At 46.3% G+C, this 7,210-nt stretch overlaps 1 long non-coding RNA gene across 1 annotated transcript; it reads right to left on the bottom strand.

Annotated features, from left to right (window-relative positions):
• Window positions 1-830: 830 nt before the first annotated feature.
• On the bottom strand, window positions 831-7,204 carry LOC116217532. Its single transcript, XR_004162193.1, has 3 exons — window positions 4,923-7,204; window positions 4,124-4,201; window positions 831-919 (listed from the first exon to the last, which is right to left on the bottom strand). It is a non-coding gene; the product is annotated as an uncharacterized LOC116217532 (long non-coding RNA).
• Between the last annotated feature and the right edge of the window lie 6 nt (window positions 7,205-7,210).

The following is a 7,210-nucleotide window of genomic DNA, read 5'->3' as shown; positions in this document are numbered from 1 at the left end:
TGCAAGTTTGCTGATGATACGAAGTTGGGAGGATTGGCTGACACGCCTGAAGGCTGTGCTGCCATTCAGCGAGACCTGGACAGGCTGGAGAGCTGGGCAGTAAGAAACCGGATGAGGTTCAACAAAAGCAAGTGTAGGGTCTTACACCTAGGGAGGAATAATTGCATGCACCAGTACAGGCTGGGGGATGAGCTGCTGGAGAGGAGCTCTGCAGAGAGGGACCTGGGCGTCCTGGTGGACAACTGGTTGGCCATGAGCCAGCAGTGTGCCCTCGTGGCCAAAAAGAACAATGGCATTCTGGGGTGCATTAAGAAGAGCGTGTCCAGCAGGTCGAGGGAGGTGATCCTCCCCCTCTACTCTGCCCTGGTAAGGCCTCATCTGGAGTACTGTGTCCAGTTCTGGGCTCCCCATTACAAAAAGACAGGGATCTCTTGGAAAGAGTCCAGCGGAGGGCCACAAAGATGGTGAAGGGCCTGGAGCATCTCCCCTATGAAGAAAGGCTGAGTGAACTGGGTCTGTTTAGCCTTGAGAAAAGAAGACTGAGAGGGGACCTGATCCAGGTTTATAAATATCTGAGGTGTGGCGGCCATAGTGGTGAGGCCAGGCTCTTTTCAGTGGTACGTGGAGACAGGACGAGGGGAAACGGACATAAGCTGCAGCATAGGAAGTTTCGCATGAATGTTCATGCTCTTCACGGTGAGGGTGACGGAGCACTGGAACAGGCTGCCCAGGGGGGTTGTGGAGTCTCCTTCTCTGGAGATATTCAAGTCTTGCCTGGACGCTTACCTGTGCGACCTGGTGTAGGGAACCTGCTTTGGCAGGGGGGTTGGTCTCGATGATCTCTAGAGGTCCCTTCCAACCCCTACAATTCTGTGATTCTGTGATTCTGTGAGTCCAGACTAGTCACAGCTACACCGCACTAACAAGAGAAAGATGAGACATATGATCACAAAAAGGCCTCAGATAATCTAGTTCCAGCCACTGCCATGGGCAGGGCTGCCACCCACCAGCTCAGGCTGCCCAGGGCCCATCCAACCTGGCCTGGAACACCTCCAGGATGGGACATCCACAGCTTCTCTATGCAGCTGTGCCAGCACCTCACTGACCTCAACGTGAAGAATTCCCTCCCAACATCTAATCTATATCACCCCTCATCTACTATAAAAACATTCTCCCTTGTTCATCTCATGGTCCCCCTCTGAACTTGCTCCAACATGTTGCTCCATATCCTCCAGACCTGGATGGTGTAAAGCAGAGGAGAGGAGCATCTGAGGAGGATAAACATCCCTTGCCCTGCTGGCCACTTTATACATGTCTCTGTCTTGATGCTAAGAGGTGTCACAGGCTCACTGAGCTAGAAATAATTCACCCTTAGGTTACCAGTCCAGATCCACCTGGCTCTGGTGAGGATCCACCTGGAGAACTGTGTTCACTTTTGGGCCCCTCAATACAAGAAAAACATTGAGGCCTTGGAGCACGTCCAAAGAAGGGCATCAAAGCTGGTGAAGGGTCTCGAGTGCAAGTCTTACAAAGAGAGGCTGAGGGAACTGGGATAATTTAGTCTGGAAGAGGCTCAGGAAGAGACCTTGTTGCTCTTGATAACTGTCTGAAAGGAGGCTGTGGTGAGGTACCTCTTCTCACTGGTAAACAGTGATAGGACTAGAGGTAATGGCCTTAAGTTGCACCAGGGGAGGTTCAGATTGGATATTAAGAAGTTCATATCGGAAAAAGTGGTAATGCATTGGAACAGGCTACATTCCATCCCTGGAGGTTTTCAAGAAAAGGATAGATGTTGCACTTACAGACATAGGGTAGTGGACACGTTGGTGATGGGCTGATGATTGGACTAGATTGTCTTAGTAGTCTTTTCCTAAATTAACGATACTAAGATTCCATTATTCAGTAGCAGCCTGATCCACCTGGTGCTTATTCTGATGTTTTTCAGGTGGTATGACTCTTGGGTACTCGACATACTTCTGCAACCCATGCAGCAATATGTTCCTACAGTGCAGTTGCCCAAATAGGTTTGCATTTGCACTACCAATTGTTCTGTTTCCACTGCTGTAACAAATGGGGCACCTGACACTACCATGAGTAGAGGTAGAACACAGGCCACACAGGACTGTTAAAGGGTGAGCAAGTCTTGCTGATTACTCCTTGGCTCTTCAGTTGGCAAATCAGCTTACATATAGGGACTGGGGAGTCTCAGCACCACCAGTGCACTGTTGTAGTGATCAGCACCTCCTGTTCTTCTACTCTTAGCAACCCCACACAGAAAGGTTCTCTAAGAGATCAGGAAAGTAGACAGCTGTTTTATGTCCTCCATCTCTAAAACGGCTATATTAAAAGGATTCACAGTCCTTTGGGTCCTTGAAGAACCCACTCCTGAGGTAACCTATAGCAAGAATGCACAGAGCCTCTGGGACAGTCACAGTAGTTTAGTTTTGCCACTCATTCCCAACTAGATTCAATTCAGCTTCCAACAATTAGCTGCTGAGATACCCCTGTTAGTCCAGAACTAGAGATGCGTTCTGCACCTTTGTAACTTCACGACACTAGGGTACACTGTATGTCAATGCCTCCTAGACCCTTATACTCCTGTACAAGGCCATCAAATCCACACAGTCCAAGAAATTTGATTGTGTCATTTTTCCATCTGGCTGGAGGCAGGACCTCTCTAATCCTAGTTATTGTATTCATTACTCAGTTCACATGGATGTAAACCAGAAAGTTCGTTATCAAGCTCAGAAATAAGATCAGTCCATCATCTCTGTCTTGGAGACTGCTCATTGGAAACTGGAGTGGCCATTTTCCTGGAAGAATCTCCTTTTATAGTCGTTCTTCCTCACAGCTCATGTTCCCATGCCTCTAGCGTTTTCCGTCCTACTTCTTCACATATTCTCCATGTTCACACAGGTAAAACCATGTGGTGGCACTTGGTGCGTACCCACTATATCTTCTCAACTGAACTGAGAAATGTTTGCTTCTGCTAACTGAGATGCTGGTATGTGCAGATAGGGAGGAAGATGTATTCCATATGAGTTGCTGAATCTCCTGAGGCAGTTTACTCACAACTGAAACGCAGACCCATTTGAAAGAAGAGAGACTTTCTTCGTATTGTCAGAGTTGGTCGCCAATTCATTCCCTGTTCGTTCATCTCTATCTTTCCAGGTCATTACTGCCAGTGAGTTGTCATTAAGCAATGGTGAACTCTGTACAAACTTCCACCACATAGTCTGCATGCACCAGATGCTACCTGAATTTGAGGATAATTGATAGTTGTTCAGGTCAACATTATATACCATCCTCAGCACAGCTAATTCCTCAGATATTGGATGTTGCTTTCCATAGTGCTCAAGTTACCTGGCTGACATGTTGCTTTCCATAGTGGTCAAGTTACCTGGCTGACATGTAATATTGTCCCTGCAGAAATACCTTCTTTCTCAGCTGACAAGAGTTGCATCAAGAGGAGGAGAAATCTTTCATATTTTGCAAACACCTTGTCAATGCCCCCTTCCCTAAAGAGGGATCCCAGCTGCCTGGCTTCCATGCTCACTAAGTCCATGTTATTATCCCCATTATCCCAGCATCAGAGCAGCCAGCCAACAATGTACTTGCCTGGATAACAGTGAAATCTTCCTATGTATCTCACAGCTCACCTAGGGACAGGAATCATAGTTACTGACTCAACTATAACTTCTGCCTCTTCTTTCAATTTTCATGATGAACCTGCTATGGATTAGCCTTCCTCATTCTCTTCGTCCTTCCATAGTAATGAGTTGACTTTCACATCCATTGTTTCTTCTTATGGTCAGGTGTGATGGATGCTGGCATAGGTTGGTTCTCTAGTTCAACCACAGAGCCTGACATGGGGATCAAGCCAGATCCAAAGGAATTTTTTTCCTTTTGAGGATGCAGAATAGTGTTGAACAGTGTTTGGTAAGTGCAGGCCAGAGCCCCTACACAGTGCAGGTAGCTATAAATCTTTGGCATTGACAGGATCAGGGCATACCTTTTTAAAAAACTGTCAGCTTTTTAGGATTCCGCACTTGTCCAGGGATAAGTTCCAGGCCTGTCGGAGGTTATAATCATAATAGACACCTACACATGTCCAGCCACATACCTTGCAACCCACAACCACCCTTCCTCAGGGTAGATCTCAGCACAGTATTTTTGAATAGTCTCTTAGCCACAAATAAAACTGGAAAGACAAAGCAATAAGAACATGTTAGTTTGAATATCCTAGGTATACTCAACATTTTCAAAAACTGTTTTAGCTAGCCTGAAGTAGAGAGTGTACTCTTTAACAATTTATGGAGTAAATTTTCTGAAGTGCAAGAATGATGGGACTACAGAGTACAAATATCAAATTAAATCCATTACTGTTATAACATGAGCACATACTATATACGAATTGGTAAAAACATAAGTATGCCTAGACCAGCTCTCAAAGACTATAAACAACCTGATTGGAGTCAAGAAAAACAATCTTGAAAGCAAGTAACACTAGACTGTGAACAGCTATTAAGCTACTACACTGCTTTTAACAATTCTGTGTACCAAGTTGAGTGGCAAAAGGACTGTTGTGGTTTTACCCAGCAGGCAGCTCAGCACTACATAGCCTTTTTTTCATTAACCCCCTCTCCCATACCCCCCCCAAATGTGACAGGGGATAGAATTGGGAAAAAAAAAAAGTTGAACTCCTAGGTTGAGATAAAAACTATTTTCTAAGACAGAAAAGGAAAAGAGAAATAATAACAGTGATAACAATATATGCATATATTTACAAAACAAGAGATGCACAGTACAATTGTATGCCATCTGTTAACAGATGATCAGCCAGTCTCTAAGCAGTGGAAGCCTCCCCTTGACTAATTTCCCCCAGTTTTACAGTTTAATCACATTACGTCATATGGTCTTACATGTCCCTTTGGCCAGTTTAGGTCAGCTGTCCTGGTTCTGCCTGCTCACAGCTCCTTGTGAACCTCCCAGCCTCTTTGCTGTCAGGATAGTATGAGAAGCTGAAAAACTGAAATGTCCTTGGCTCTGTGCAGCACTGCTCAGCAACAACTAAAATACAGGTATGTTACCAACACTGTTTTTCTCCTAGAACCAAAACATAGCATCAGATCAGATGCGGTAAAGGAAATCAACTCTGTTCCAGCTGAAACAAGGATAGAGGCCTCTTCAAAGCTTTCTCTTCTCCAGGCTGAACAACTCCAGCTCCATCAACCTTTCCTCACAGGAGAGGTACTCCAGTCTTCTGATCATCTTTGTGACCTACTTCAGACCCACTCCAATAGCTTCCTCTGCTGCAGGCCACAGGTCTGAAGGCAGGACTCCACACAGGATGTCATGAGGGCAGAACAGAAGGGGACAATCATCTTCCTCCTCCTACTGGCCACCCTTCTTTTGATGCAGCCCAGAATGGTGTTGGCCTTTTGGGCTGCAAGTGCAGACTGCTATCTTGTGTCTAGCTTTTCATTCACCAGAAGACCCGAATCTTTCTCACTAGAGCTGCTCTCAATGCATTCTTCTCTGGAATTGCCCTAACCCAAGTGCAAAATCTTGCATTTGACCTTATCGAACCTCATTAGGTTCACACAGTCTCACTTTGAAGCTTGTCCAGGTCTCTTTGGATAGATCCATTTAAACTCCATATGTCTTGCAGGAAGACCGCCACTTCAAAAGGTAACCCTGCATACAGTAGCATCAAATGGGCCTTCAATTAGGGCATTATCATACCATGCAAGCCCTGTCTGTGGAAGTGCTATTCCACATCTAGTTATTCAAGCTATTACAAGATTTTCTAACAATACTAACAAAGAAACAAAGAATAAATCCTCTAATAGTCATTTCTACTGTAAAACAGAATACAAACATGAGAACTTACTGCTGCAGATTTAGATAAAGGCAACACCAAGCAGATAACATAATTACTTGTACAACATAAGTGGGAGCCAAATGTTATGTCTCTATGGGTATACCCTTGGGCTATGGGATACGCATGGGACAACACCGGTCCCAGCACTGCAATATGTATGTGGTTACACTCAGGTCAATTGTTCTATGGATTCCTAATTGCTTGATGCACAATGGTCTTCCAGTGAGGGTCACAGTGTCACTCTCTAGTGTGGAGGTATGCTACTTTCTCTGCTCTACTATCACAACAAATTTTGTGATGTCTGATCTCATTTCAGCTCTTAATTCAAGAGGAGGTTTTGGAGGAATAACCTGGATAGTTGTAATATCAGCAACCAAAAGTGATCTGAAGAGATGGTAGGACCTAGATGAAATAACCTTTGTGCATAGGTTATAGACATACACTAGGGTTGGAAAACAGAGCTATAGGGGCCTTTTGGCAATCTTCATGATCTCAAAATCCTGTCCTGTATCCAAAACCTGCCTGGGAAGAACAGCACTGTGAGCTCGGTACTGAGTACCACAGACTCTGCTCTTCTAGGAACACAGCTTGAGAGAAACATCTATGAAAGCTGGCTGTGACCAAGCATGGGTGAAGAGAGGGAGATTTCATGGTGTCCTTACAGAGCGCAGTAAGGACAGGGATAGTTCTGTAATACTTTGCCACAAAGCCTGGTTTGCTCCTGCCAGGATGATATCACACATTTGTTTTCTGCAGTGACCTCTGGAGAAAGCTACCATGGAGAGAGAAAGATGGTGACCTGAGGGAGGAGCAGAAGACTGCTCGTGTTGAACGCTTTTCATGCTTTGTTTCTTTTTGAACATTCGTTGTCTATTGCATAGCAAGGTACCCTAAGTTTTCGTGTATGTTCAACGTTGCGAGCACCAACACATTTCCCAGATTTGTAATACTGCGGGGTCCTGTGGAGTCCAGGTGACGTTCCTCAGTTCACTGCTGCCTGTGCACTGGGACTAGAGAGTGTCCAGGCGTATAGAAAGGAAGAGCACCTTTGGGACGGCTCAGCGCTGGCAGTCACCGGTCCCGATTCCCCCCACGCCTAAAGCAACCCCCCCTGCCCCAAGCAACCGCGACTTCGCCTGTGCCAACGGCAGCCGCACGCGGGCGCTCCGAGCGCGTCGCCCTCTGATGACGCCGGCTCACCTGGCGCCCAAAACACCCATCCCCCGCCGCCGCTCGAGCGCATGCGCGGTAGGTGAGACGCCGCATCTCTTTCTCTCGCGCCTCTCCGCAGCGCCCCCTTCCCCCCACCCCCGCGCGTCGCCAACG

Source organism: Meleagris gallopavo, chromosome Z (assembly GCF_000146605.3).
Source record: "Meleagris gallopavo isolate NT-WF06-2002-E0010 breed Aviagen turkey brand Nicholas breeding stock chromosome Z, Turkey_5.1, whole genome shotgun sequence".
Taxonomy (NCBI): domain Eukaryota; kingdom Metazoa; phylum Chordata; class Aves; order Galliformes; family Phasianidae; genus Meleagris; species Meleagris gallopavo.
Note: the sequence above shows the minus strand (reverse complement) of the source record. Positions and strands in the feature narration are given on the sequence as shown.